The sequence below is a fragment of the Pyrus communis genome, chromosome 14, assembly GCF_041283825.1.
Source record: "Pyrus communis isolate YQ-2024b chromosome 14, ASM4128382v1, whole genome shotgun sequence".
Taxonomy (NCBI): Eukaryota; Viridiplantae; Streptophyta; class Magnoliopsida; order Rosales; family Rosaceae; genus Pyrus; species Pyrus communis.
The window spans coordinates 5,956,007-5,970,734 of NC_142578.1; positions in this window are offsets into that span (position 1 = coordinate 5,956,007).

Sequence of the window (14,728 nt, forward strand, 5' to 3'; positions counted from 1 at the left end):
CAACAGTGAGTTATCGGTATTGCGGGCTGCATACCGTAATATCAATAACTTATTCGTTGTGTTCGTTAAGCAAGTAGACAAGTAGGTCATTCTACATTAGCATTTGTATTTACTTATTTAATTAGTTATTCATTGTCTGGGCTTGACTCAAAGATACTACACGCTTATCTTCGAAGTACGTAACGCATCGAGTGCATAGGTGAAAAATAGTCTATGTTCATTTTTAATTTCAGCACAATTCCTTTAACTTTATGTTATTACATGTATATGTATTTTGACGGGATGTTATTATACATACGTAAATACTCTTGGCTTTATGTTTTTATAAAAAGTATTATATTATAGTATTGTGTTGAAGGAGAAGGAAAGTGGGAGTTTAGGTGCATGAAAGAGGAATCATTGCACTCCGATCGCAACGAAATGACATTCTCTTTTATGCAACCACTCTAACTTGATATCTTCCTTTACATATTTATTTTCCTGCTATCTTTTCATTACTTTTGTATAACAAGTGATTTCAAATTTCGGGGAGGAAATGTTTTTTTTAAGGTGGATAGATTGTGACAACCCATCCCTAATTTTATATTTTTATTAATTTTTAAATTAGTGAATTAACGAAAATGCCCTCGAGGCTAGATTGTTGATTTTTTTTTATCGCCTTTTGTGATGCGTACGAGTTATTATTTTACTATACTCTCAACGTTCTCGACGGGACGATGGTGTAAGCGTAATCCGAATCGAAACCTAAGTTACGATAGGGGTTTTATGGAACTATAAATCCATTACTATTTTTTATTATATATAATTCTCATAATTATTATATTATTATTTTAAAATTATTTTGTGAGAAATAAGGGAACGAAAAGTAATGGACATAGGAAACAAGGGAGAAAGCAAATGGGGCTGCTGCCTAATCGGAGGAGAGAAAATGAGGGTGGATAGACCAACCAGAATATGGAGGTGAGGAGATGACCAATGGGAGAGGAGAGAAAGGAGGGGAAAGAGTGAGGTAGTATCGGATCCCCCTGACCCGATTCCTCCTTACTAACCCGACACGGTTCCTAGACACCTTGACGCTGGTTCTGACGTTTTCCAGGTGAAATGACCGTCGCCACTACACAAAACCAACTCCACAACCTTCCTTCTTCAAGTTCCACCCTAAACCCAACGATTTTTCATCTTGGTTTCGTAGGGATAACACTGGTGGCGGCATAAGGAGATCGGGGGAGATCTATCATTTCTGAAGGCGATTCCTTCGACCACCACCACCATTAGCCTTCCCTTGAGCCCAAGAACAAACCCCAAACAAGTTTGGAGGTGGCGGAGCCTCAGATTTGACGAATCAAGAACACCTAATTCAAGGGTTTCCAGCGGTTTGGGAATGATTTGGGGCCTTTTCCGGCCAAATTGGACTTGGCCACATGTATAAAACTTGCTCTACTCGTTGACATCATTCCTGTAAATTTTGAAAATTTTTGGAAATAGTTGAATTTTCTGGCAAGTCGGGGTGGCGCATGAACAGAGACACCACTTGGCATCCCTATGCTAAAATTGGTGCCCTAATTCCATATTAGACATCTGATTGACAAAATTCCATTGTTTGGTTATATTTCCGTTAAAGGCCACTACTTGGCTATTATATGATTCGACGATCCGACCATTGGATTGTCACCAAACTTTAATACGTAATAGTACATAATATTTAAGGATATTAAGAACTGACGGATCAGGAATCTGATGTACGGATCTTCTCGGATGGGTTATCAAAGTTTGTAAATCTAAACTTTGGCCGCCACTTAATTTTAGCGATTAGCGGAGATTCGACCGTTGGATTGTTTCAAAACTTTAGAGTGTTGTTCTAGAAGCTTATTGAAACTCTTAGGAAGTTACGGATTGGAAATCCAAGGTGCAGATCTTCTGGATAGAGTTACGTAGGGTTGTAGACCCTGCCGTCGACCTTTGACTGACGGTTGACTTTTGGTCAATGGGTTACAAATCATTCTAGAACGTCATTGGGGATGTGTTTTATCTAAGTTACGTGTTCTATCAATAAGAATTATGAGACATGATTTGATATTTGTTTTAGGCGAGGATCGTTTGTGACGCCTCGATATTCGTGCTAGGGAGTTGTAGCGCGGACTTCAGGTGAATGGGTCTTTTCCTTTTTATAGTATATGTGTGTGTGTGTGTGTGTGTGTGTGTGTGTGTGTGTGTGTGTTTGATGGTTTCCATTTATGCATTTGAAAAGGAATTTCTTACGTATGCTTGGATTAGACTAAAATTTATAAGAATTAGTGAAATGACGGAATTTATGAAATTATTCCGGATCCTGCAGGATGCCTTAATCCAAGTTACGACTTTGATGAATGTTATATTGACTAGAAATTATGGAATATGCTACATCCTACGGGATGCACAAGTATGCTTATAATCTTTGATGCCATAAGTATATCCACGGCTATGAATGTTAGTATGTTGATTAGAACTATCGAATCACTGTGGCATGACTATATTTGTGTTATCTGCTTATCGTTTGCTGCACCTGGTGTTAGTGCTTATCCAGGGCCAAGGCCAGTCTTTCACGTGCATGTTCACATCCGCACCTTGGATCCAAGTAGGTGCCAGTCATGTCATACAGGTTGCAATAGGCAACTCCGACTTATATGTGATCGCGAATAACGCTAGTCTTCACGTGATTGTAGCACTAAAGCGTGTATTATGATTACACCCAGTCCTGTCATACAAGTTGCATTAGGCAACTCCGACTTGTGTGCTAGCATAAATCGATGATCATCTGATTTTATTATGCTATTGTTGAGATATTGTGATTGGCATATTTTTGAAATTATTGTTGATTTGCATTTGATTTTATACTTATACGTAGTATGATTTTTTGGAAACTATACAAGTTTTACGGCGAGGGGTTATAACATTTTGAAAGGTTTTTATTAAAACTTTATTTCAGGCCCATTCATCCTTATTTTTCATCCATCCAGGTTTTAGAAGCTGAACTTTTGTATCGATGAGGATTCTTGGCAAATCTCAGTATAGGTGGCTACCCTTGAGGGTATAATCATTATCCTATCTTGCTATACTTTATTTATGTTCTGAATTCACGTGTGAAATGAGTTCATTCCCGCTCACTACGCACTCTTGTATTTAGGCACTTTTATGTTTAAATTTATTCACATTTTTCATATCACTACACTTTATGGCTTCATCACCTTTCAGGTGTCGACCAATACAGCTCGATTCAGAATCTTAATGGACATTTCAGGTCAGGGTGTGTCATTAATAATATTTATTATTTATTCTTTAATCCCACAATATTTCTTATAATAGTTTAGCCCTTGTTGCTGATTCATCACTAGGTAAAAAAAAGTGTTGTACACTTTTTTTTTAATCAAAATTGTTCCACACTATGCTACGTTGCCAGACGATGAAAATACGAAAGAGGAGATCTACAATTTGCTTGTAAGACCGCTATGATTGGCTGTTGGTTTGCATTGGCTACTCATTCAAGAATGAGGATCTTTTCCAAATTCTCTTTGTAGGGATTCTTCATTTGAGTTCGTTCATCGTATATCGTGCAGTAAAAAAATATTTTATTTAAAATTGAACATAAATAGCATTTAACGAAAGCAATTGGAAGATCCAACAGACACGATTGGAAGATCCCTGGAATCCTCATAAAGAGGATTCTCATTCCTGATTCAATAAAATTATCTTTCTACGGCTAAAATGAAAGCAATTACCTTTATTTGCTAATCAACTAAAAGCATATAACTTTTTATATTATCTAACTCCACTAGAGCATTATGAATTTAATTATTATGTCATTAAATCATATTATGATGATGAGTTGTTAAGAAATTAGGATTTGCAGTCCCTCTAACTTTCGTCGTATGAGTGGATCTGTTTTTGGGCTTGTTTTGTCGCCATTCAACTTTGAGTGTTGCCGCCGCTCTTCTTGGTTCTCAAGTTGATTTTTATCTTGTTGGTTATGCTGATACTGATACTTATCCGATCTATACAGAATAAATCTTTTAAATGAGTTATGTCTTTACTGTTAGTGAAACTACAATTTCTTAGAGGTCTACTAAGAAGATTTTAATTGCTACGTCTTCGAACCATGACAAGATACTCACCCTCTATGAAGCCGCACGTGAGTGTACATGGCTTAGAGAAGTTGCCTAGTATATTTGACCCACTTGTGGATTATTGTCGGTCCTTGACGTCCCAACAATAATATTTGATGATAATTCCGCATGTATAGACTAGACTTGGGAAGGGATGCAAGTAGAGTTCAGCAGGAAGAGTTGATATAAGTGTAGACATCGAAATTTCGGTGAAATGAATGTTAACCAATAATTAAAATTTCAACGCTTACGTGTCACATAAATTTTACATGTAGCGTGTGACTCAACGAAAAATCGAAATAAATTGGAAAGGTCATCAAATAGGACACGTGTCAATATCTGGCAGAAATGATTTATTTCATCTGATTATTTAAATCCAAAAATCAAGTTTTGGAATTCTATAAATAGGAGGCCAGGGCATTCATTTCGAAAAGGAGAAAAGAAAGGAAGAAAGGAAGGAAGAAAGGAAGAAGAGGAAGAAAGAAAGGAAGGAAGGAAGGAAAAAAGAAAGGAAGAAGCCTTGAAACTCTAAAGCTCTCAAGCAAATCCCGAAGGATCAAGAAAGCTCTCTTCGTTCTTCGTCAAATCCTCCTTCAAGATCAAGCCCCAACGGCCCTTGAAGAACTTCCACCAACTCAAGATCAAGCCCCGACGGCCCTTGAGGAAAGTGTTCATCGTTCATCAACTGTTCATCCCTAGATCAAGCCCCGACGGCCCTTTGGATCAACAGCTCATCCCAGTCTTCAAGATTAGGCCCAAAAGCCCTTGAAGATCCGCTCATCCATCAACCTTCAAGATCAAGCCCAAAAGCCCTTGAAGAAATCCATACATCCAGTCTTCAAGATCAAGCCCCGACGGCCCTTGAAGAGAAGTGTTCATCGTTCATCATCCGTTCATCCTAAGATCAAGCCCTAACGGCCCTTTGGATCAACAACCTCAACAAATCCACATATCCAATCAGTCTTCAAGATTAGGCCCAAAAGCCCTTGAAGATCCGCTCATCCATCAACCTTCAAGATCAAGCCCAAAAGCCCTTGAAGAAATCCATACATCCAGTCTTCAAGATCAAGCCCAAAAGCCCTCGAAGATCCGTTCATCAACTGTTCATCCCTAGATCAAGCCCCGACGGCCCTTTGGATCAACAGCTCATCCACAAACCTACACCCTACGAAGATAGAATCAGAGGATCAAATTACAAAGAGATTGTAACCCCAAAATCAATACAAACAAAAAATATATTTTGTACACGGTATTCTTGTTTCTTGTTTCAGGAATTTTCCGTGTTTACAAATTTGGCACGCCCAGTGGGACCATCTCTACCTCTCATCTCTGTCTCCGTTCAAGATATTCAAGCACAGTCCATGACTTCAAACAAAGAACAAGTCATGATTATCGGCACTACCTCCATTGAAAAACAGCTGGTTCAGATGAAGGAAACAATTGCAAGGTTGATAAAGACTGCAGAGGAGAAAAACTTGCAAACCGCCGGACTCATCAACCGTCTGGAGGCGCAACATGGTGTCATAGTGAAACCAAGCTCTCTTCCAACTAAGAGGACCGAAGAAGGATTCAACCCAAATGCCTACGAACTCATGTCAAAGGTTAGGCATGACTTTGCTTCCTCTTCAAATCTTGGAAAGAAGGTTTCAAACACCGTCAACAACAAAGATCGCGACCTCACCGAGACTCAAAAGAAGTTGAAGGAGCATGATTATGGAGTTGACAACAACAAGGCTGGACTTGGCTTCACACCAAATGCACCCGTGAAGATTTCAAGCAAAGTGAAGAAAGCTAGCGCTCAACACATCAGCGTGAGCATTGAACAAGACCAAGAAGAGCCTAAACCCTCCCCTCGGACGTCGGTCTTCAATAGGATGAGCCATTCAAGCTCCAGAACTTCAGTGCTTAATCGCATTGGTGGTCAAGACCGAACCTCTGTCTTCAAGAGGCTTAACGCGCCGACATCCCAAAGCTCTGTTTTTGAAAGGTTGTTAAAGCCTAAGAAACAAAGCAACACAGCTACCTCTCCTCTGCAACGATCAGCTTCAGAAAGATTTGGAAAGAGGAAGACAACACCAAAGGAAGAAAAGCTCGATGGGTTAGGAGAAAAAGACGACGCTCGAAGCTTGATTCCTTCAAGGATGGAGCGCCAAGCAATCCTAGAGGTTGACACAAAAGGACCACTGAAGGTAAGGAGGCGCATCATCGTCCACACTGGCAAATCTTCATGCCAACAAACCCAAGAGAACGGCACTGAAGAAGAGATCCAAGATGTTTTCTACATCACGGTTCAAGAAGGTAAAGAAGACGAAAGCCCGAGGAAATACTCAGAGTCCCTACTCTCCGACCCTGATCCAAGCGGCAGTACAACCATGCAAGTCATGACCACTGGAGCAACTTCAATCGAGGAGCAGCTAGCTCGGATGAATGAAGCAATCGCAAAGCTCACACGGACTGTGGAAGAGAAGGACTTGCAGATTGCCGCACTTGTCAACCAACTAGATGCGCTGCCCGACGTAAAAGTCGACCCAAATATTGGCCTATTAAAGAAAGAAAGTGACGAAGAAGAGGAGCCACCAGTGGAGAAAGCTGAAGAGAAGCCGAAGCCAGACCAAGCAATGACATCCATGGGATCTCTCTCTATCCAGCAGCTACAGGAGATGATCGCAAGCACTGTCAAAACACAGTACGAAGGAAGCTCGCATGACTCCGTACTGTACTCAAAGCCTTACTCCAAGAAGATTGATGCTTTGAAGATGCCAAGGGGTTATCAGCCCCCAAAATTCATGCAGTTCGATGGAAAAGGCAACCCGAAGCAACATGTCGCCCATTTCGTTGAAACTTGCAACAATGCTGGGACAGAAGGAGACTACCTCGTCAAACAGTTCGTGCGTTCGCTGAAAAGTAACGCTTTTGACTGGTACACTGACCTCGAACCTGAGTCTATCAACAGTTGGGACCAGCTAGAAAGGGAATTTCTCAACCGTTTCTACAGCACTCGTCGTACTGTAAGCATGCTAGAGCTGACCAGTACGAAACAGTGGAGAGATGAACCTGTCATCAACTACATAAATAGATGGCGCTCCTTAAGTCTGGATTGTAAAGATCGACTTTCTGAAACCTCTGCCATTGAGATGTGCGTTCAAGGCATGCAGTGGGGACTACACTACATCCTTCAAGGCATCAAACCACGAACATTTGAGGAGTTAGCCACCCGCGCCCATGATATGGAGTTAAGCATCACCCGTCATGGGAAGAAAGAACAGATCGCCGACTACAAGAATGACAAAGTTTTGGGGCCAAAGGTGGATAAGGCTGCGTGGAAACCCACCAAGGAAGCAATGACGCTCAACACAACTCCAGTCAAAACCCATACACGAGGCAAGGCGATTCAAACCGAAGCTTTTCGTGATCAAGAGATACGTAGACGCACTTTGAAGGAGCTTGAGGAGAAGACTTATCCATTCCCCGACTCTGACGTGGTTGCCATGTTAGATGACTTGCTGAAAAAAAAGGTGATCAACCTACCTGAGTGTAAACGGCCGGAAGAGATGAACCATACTGACAGTCCAAGGTACTGTAAATTCCACCGCTTCATTGGTCATCCGACGGAAAAGTGCTTTGTGCTAAAAGATCTCATCATGAAGTTGGCTCAGAAAGGGATCATCGAGCTAGATCTTAATGATGTGGTGAAATCAAACTATACCTCCGTCACTTCTGGCTCTTTGAACTCAAAATCTTCACCTCAACCGCTGGGGGCATGCTCCAAAACCATGTCAGTCAAGTCAAGTGAAGTTGAAGGATGGACTTATGTCACTCCAAAGAAAATGCACAAGAAACATAGGTCTCCTCCACAAGTTCACCAATCGGAAAGGGGGCAAAGCAGCTACCGTCAACCTTCAATATTACATGAAAATGTTGAGGATGATGAAATTATGACACAAAGATCGCCCGTTGCCATCACAATGCGCGATTTCTTCCCCGAAGACTTCTTCAATCACTCAGTCAAGACTCCTTGCTATGAAGATTGCAAGGAATGCCTCTACCAGATCGTTTGACAAAATCATCAAAAAAAAAAAAAAAAAACACGCTCCTCGTTCGCACGAGCCTAAAAGGCGACAACCAAAGCTCCTTGTCCGCACGAGCATAAAAGGCGACAACAAACGCTCCTTGTCCGCACGAGCATAAAAGGCGACAACAAACGCTCCTGGCCCGCAAGAGCATAAACTGTGTACGGCAAAATCATCATCAAAACCATCACTCATTTGAACTACGTTATGACTTGATCTCTTCTTTGGAAGAGTACGTAGGCAACTTGAAACTTCAAAACTTCAAGTACAGTCACATCAAAATAAATAAATAAATGTTTCATTAAAGAAAGTCAATTTTATTACAAAAGAAAAGAAAAAAAAAATAATACATATGTTATTATGTATTAGAAAATATATATATATATTCTCTACTCAACAAAAAAAAAAAAAAAAAAAAAAAAAAAAAAAAAAAATATATATACATATGTTATAATGTATTACAAATAATAATAATGGCGGTGGGCTGGATTGTTGAGGATAAAGCCCAAAACCATGAGTGGGCTGGATTGTTGAGAATAAAAGCCCAAACCGTGGGCTGGATTGTTAAAGATAAAGCCCAAAACCGTGAGTGGGCTGGATTGTTGAGGATAAAAGTCCAAAACCGTGAGCCTATTGGCATCAGCCCAATGGCGTCCTTCTTCTTCCTCGCACCCATGCCCAGCAACCTCTCCACTACCATGGAAGTGAAGCATCAGCTTTGCTACCTCACTCCGCCAAACCCCACCTGCTACACAGGGTGCGCACACCCGGAGCAAGGTGGCCTCCACCGACTTGGTCTCATCCCCCTCACCTCCGACCGCGCCATGAGCATGCGCTTCTCACGTGACTGCGACGCCTGCGACGGCGACGGCCAGTGCGAGTTCTGCTCCGTCGAGTTCCACCATCCGCGTTTCCAGAGCCTCCGACGGCAAAGATCGCCACAGCCTGCTCACCAGACGCAGAAGCTATCCGTCCCCGCCGCCTTTCCCAAAGAGAAGCCCGAGTGGGTCATGTCCGGGTCTCCCCAGTCGACTCTGAGCGGAATCGGGAGCTGGTCCAGCAACGGAAGCCCGAAGGGCCCGTCTTCCCAGGTGCCTTCACCACCGACGACGCCGTTTGGAGCTCAGAACGACATCTGGGTTATCTGTACAATTTGGACTTCGACTATGGTCCTCTAACACAGCTTCAGCATTTCTCCATCAACAATTTGGGCGATCCGTTTATCGAGAACAACTACGGTGTCCATTCAAGGCAGTTTGAGGTTAATGTTCTCGATTGGTTTGCTCGGTTGTGGGAGATTGAAAAGAATGAATATTGGGATACATCACCAACAGCAGCCACAGGGACACCAGCACCACCAAGCCACTGCTCCGATCGCACGGTCTAAATGAGATTGGATCTTCCAACTCTTCTTCTTGTTCTTCGACATCGTCGGCGGCTCTGGTTCGCCAGCGAAGCTCTCCAGCTGGCTTCTTAAGCCATCTCACCGCCCCTGAGAGCAATGGAGGATTCTCAGTTACAAGAGGAACTGGAAGCTATAGATCACAAGGGGGCAATAATGGTGGTCCCGGAGTAACAAGAATAAAGTCTCAGTTGAGCTTCACTGGGCAAGATTCTCTTTCTCAAATCTCTCAACTCCGCCAAGTAAACGAGCTAAAAATATGGATGTTGACATATTTGACTGCCTCAATACTTTAGAATCTCAGTTTAGCCTTCCCCATACGTCTTTAGAAATGGCAACAGTAGAGAAGCTACTACACATTCCTGAAGATTCTGTTCCTTGCAAAATTCGTGCTAAGCGTGGCCGTGCAACATATCAAAGGCCTTCAACATCAAATCCAGGATCTTCATAATGATCTTGAGCATTGCACTTGCGGTTGCAAACCAACCGCGAAATGATCCCAAATGATGATGAAGCACGCGAAGCTCACGAGGATCCAGTCGTTGCTGCTGCGGTCGTCGCCGACGATTCGATCCTCCATTCACAGCTTCAACTCTGTCACGGAAGAGGACGTCTTTGCCGCCAACGAAAACCACCGCTATTGCCGTCTGCATATGGCTCATTGCATGAGGAAGTTGCCTTCACATGATACAGGATGTCTGCTCACCTGTGTAAATGACTTGAAAATTGTGTCGGTGAGGGTCATGTCAGCACAGGAAACCTCTCATGGAGCTGAAAACAGAAGATTGGTTGTTAGTCTGATGGAACCAACCATTGAGTATATCATGAAATGCATATTTAGGAATGCGTCTGAGAAACAAGTAGGTGATGTACTCGTTGAGCTTGGAGTTGGGTTGAATCAAAAGGAGTTGCTTGGAAGGTTCCCATGTGTCTCGACCGTTCTTCATCATCTACTCAAGCAACTTCCATCTGAAGTAGTTAGCTCAAGGGCAGTGGAGATCCTTCATCTTATTGAGTGCAGCAGGGATGATTCCCTTGATCAGTGCTTGAACTACAGGTTACTTGAATTACAGGTTACTTGGATTTAGGCTCTGTGAAAAATCTCAAATGGACACTGTCAATGCTGTAGTGGACAAAATCATTGAGGTTATTATTGAATATGATGGACTTGATGACTACTTGAAGGTTGTGGATGCTTTTGTGGATATTGTTCTACAAAATCATATGGATGAACATCTAAGCTCCATTTTAGAAGGCATTTCAAAACGAGCATGCACTAAAGGTATTTCTGATGATGACCTGGCAACCTTGCAGTCCATTTTGGTGAAGCTTCTTTCATATTGCAAGGACATAGAAGACATATTTTCCATGAATCATTTTCTCAAAATCTTGGATCTGATGTATGGAAATTCGCGAAGCATCGTCAATATCCATATCCTTGATATGGGGATAAGGAAGGGTTGTATACGTGATCCAAGAACTATACAGTTTCTTCTTGAAATTTCTCAGGCAGTGCAATGGGTGTGTAGTGGCTGTGCTTGGTGGTTGTGCTCGGTACTCATGCTCAGTGGCTGTACTCCTTGCCTGTGCTCAATGGTGATGGTGGAGCTTTTCCCTCTGTCTCCTCACGCTGCCAACAAACCTCGAGCTCCTCACTCTGGCCACCATGATCAAAATCAACGAAGAGCTTCATTGACCGCTGTCAAACGACTAGCCGGTCTTCAAACTCGACGCCTTACGCTCTGCTTCAAGCTCTGGCTGCTTCTGCACTTCCGCCATGGCTGCTGCCTGTGAATGTGATTAACAAAAACAAAGTTTGTCAACTCACATCTGCTTGCCTCTGCTGCTGCCTGTGAATGTGATTAACAAAAACAAAGTTTGTCAACTCACATTTGCTTGCCTCTGTGAATGTGATTAACAAAAACAAAGTTTGTCAACTCACATCTGCTTGCCTCTGCTGCTGCCTGTGAATAACAAAAACAAAGTTTGTCAACTCACATCTGCTTGCCTCTGCTGCTGCCTTTGAATGTGATTGACAAAATCAAAGTTTGGCAACTCACACCCAAAGACTTTCTCCGTCTCTTACCTCCTACTACTTCAAGCTCCTCTGCATTTCCTCCCTGCACCATGTGGGGAATATATATATAAAAAAAAAATATTATTAAAAAAAAAAAAAAAAAAAAGAGGATCTATCTTGGTGGATCGGCACCACCGAAAGCAAAGAAAAAAATATAATAAAAACAATGATGGTGCTTCTGGAACCATGTGCAAAAAGAAAAAAAATATATATATATAATAAAAAGAAAGAAAAAAACAATGGTTGTGCTTCTGGCACCATCTGAAATATATATATATATATATAAATGAATGGTGGATAAGCGCCACCGAAAGCAAAGAAAAGAATAAAAAAAAAAATATAATAAAAAGGAATGATGATGGACGGTGATGTATATGTTTTATCTGTATTTAGCACAATACACTGAATAAAATAAAGCATATCCATTAATCTCCAAGAAATTACAAGTGTGTAAAAAAAAAAAAAAAAAAAAAAAAAAAAAAAGAAAAGATGGAGCTTTCACAAAGGATGTTCACGTGAAGCCCCATTACTTGGCAAAACTCTAGAAGCGGAAGGCATCGGAGCAGAAGGCATCGGAGCGGGATGCATTGAAGCTAGAGCATTCCAGGCCTCAATACTTGGCCAAACGCTGGAAGACCCAGGAAAAATGTGCCTCTGGAGGAAAGACGAAAACCTTTGACGATCACTTTGAATCCGACCTTCAGATTCTTGCAGCTCATCAAGCTTCCTCTTCATGCCCGTCGAATAGTTGTTTGCAAGCACGTGCAAACTTCTATTCTCATACTTCAGCTGCTTGATCTCTTGCTTGAGACTTTCCACCTCTGCCATCAACGATTCAACCTGACGGGAGCGAGCAAGTAGGCGTTGGCCCATGTTGGACACAGAGCCTGCACACTGAACGCTGAGAGCGAGGGACTCTTGAACGGCCAACTCATCGGACCGTCCTGACAGCAGCCTACTATCTTTTGGAGTGAGGAGGTTCTTAGCTACTATTGTAGCTGTTGTGGCGTCCTGCATCACGGAGTCTTCACCTGTAAGAGGACCGGTAGAAGATAAAAAAGAAGGGCGCCATACATTACCTTGACCGGGTGCAACCGGATCGCTGCTGAGACTCAAATCTAAGCAAAGGTTCGATGAGTTAGTCATGTTTTCAAATGTGTTCAGAGAGAATGGGTGGATGAAGATAATTCTCAAAAGGCCGGAGACGATTTTCAAGAATGGGCAATTTTCAGAGTGTGTATGTTGGAGTGATCGATACCTCTGTAAAAAGCCAAGCGACACGACCACCGATTCAAAAATCCGGATTTTCCTGCGTGAAGTTCGGCGACGCGTTCGCGGCTTTTCAGAAAATGCGTTCAACTTTGTCAAAAGATATCTGACAAAGTCGAGAACACGTGGAGGCCATCATCGCAACTACACGTCTTTAGCCGACAAGCGCAAAGTTCGGCGACGCTTTCTCTGCTTTTCAGAAACGCGTGCAACTTTGTCAAAAGTGGCGCTCGTTCAGAAATCGAAGAGGCGTCGTTCAGAAATCGAAGAGGCGTCGTTCAGATATCGAAGAGACGTTTGTCGACAAGGGTAAAAGAACGGTACCACCACTTGCTATTAAGAAATCCCTATATACGTCGACCTTCGTCTCTTATGACAAGGCAGACCTGAAGAAAATGCCCAACTCTTCCTCATCTCTGAGGGCGCACTCCCAGCAAAGCCTCTCGAAATACACAATTCTTCTTCTTCCTTTGAGAAAACCTATTCAACCTTTGAAGATACCAGATGCCTCGAGTACAGATGACCCAGGAGGAAACGATAGATTGAAGCATGTGCTGATTCATTCACCGCTTCTTCAAAAGCAAAGGTATCTCATATCATCAAGGGCGAAAGCATAGGTATCTCATATCATGCTTTTTCCCTATCTTTTCCTTTGCCCTTGTTCTCACCTGCCAAGACAAGGACAGAGGAAGCAATATGTCGGAACCTCCACTCAAACCAGTTGCCACCAAGGAGTGAAGCACCATTTAAATGCAAAGGTTGCATTCAACTCCTGCATCGGAGGACAAATACTACAAGAGAAGATGCTAAACCTGCATAAGGAAATACCACTTCTGCAAAGGGGAGCAAGTAAGGCAAGCAAAAATGATACATCGAAGCATGTGGAGACAAGCACAACAAATATATGTGCTGATTCATTCGCTGCTTCTTCGAAAGCAAAGGTATCTCATATCATGCTTTTTCCCTGTCTTTTTCTTTGTCCTTGTTATTACTCGCATGGCAAAGTGAAAGAGAGCAGTCAGCGGCACTTGGAGTCAGTCTTCCGATCTGGAACCGACTACCTGGAATCTATTCCTGATTGCTTACCTAGTATTGCTCTCGAGTAGTCATCTTCAACGGTTGATACACTGCCAGAGAAGGGACAAGGAAACTTCAATCTTTCCAACCCTCTTCAATACGAATTGGAAAGATTGAACAAAGAAACAAGTCAGCACCTCCACCTTGTACTTGCCTGCCATATCCTGAAACCGCTCGTAGACCTTCGGCGGGAGACCAAAAGAATCCTGCTGCCCAGTTCAAGAGTAGCACAAAGGAAAATCAACGAGCGGAGGAGACCAGAAGAATCCTCCAGCCCAGATCAAGATCAAGCCTCAATGGCCCTTGAAGAAATCACAAGTCCGATTCAAAATCAAGTGATTCACCACCCTTGAATCAAATTCAACTCCAGATAAAAGGAGTAAGTTCAGACCTTCGGAGGAGACCAAAAGAATCTTCCAGCCCAGTTCAAGATTAAGCTTGTGGAAAATCAACGATTGGAGGAAACCAGAAAATCTTCCAGTCGAACTCAAGATCAAGCCTCGATGGCCCTTGAAGAAATTTCCAGCCCAATTCAAGATCAAGCCCCGACGGCCCTTGGATCGACATCTACATTAAGGAACTTCAAAACGCATCTCATACACGTGACAAGCACATGTCAACGACGCGCCTTGAAGTGGGGGCATTTGTAGACATCGAAATTTCGGTGAAATGAATGTTAACCAATAATTAAAAT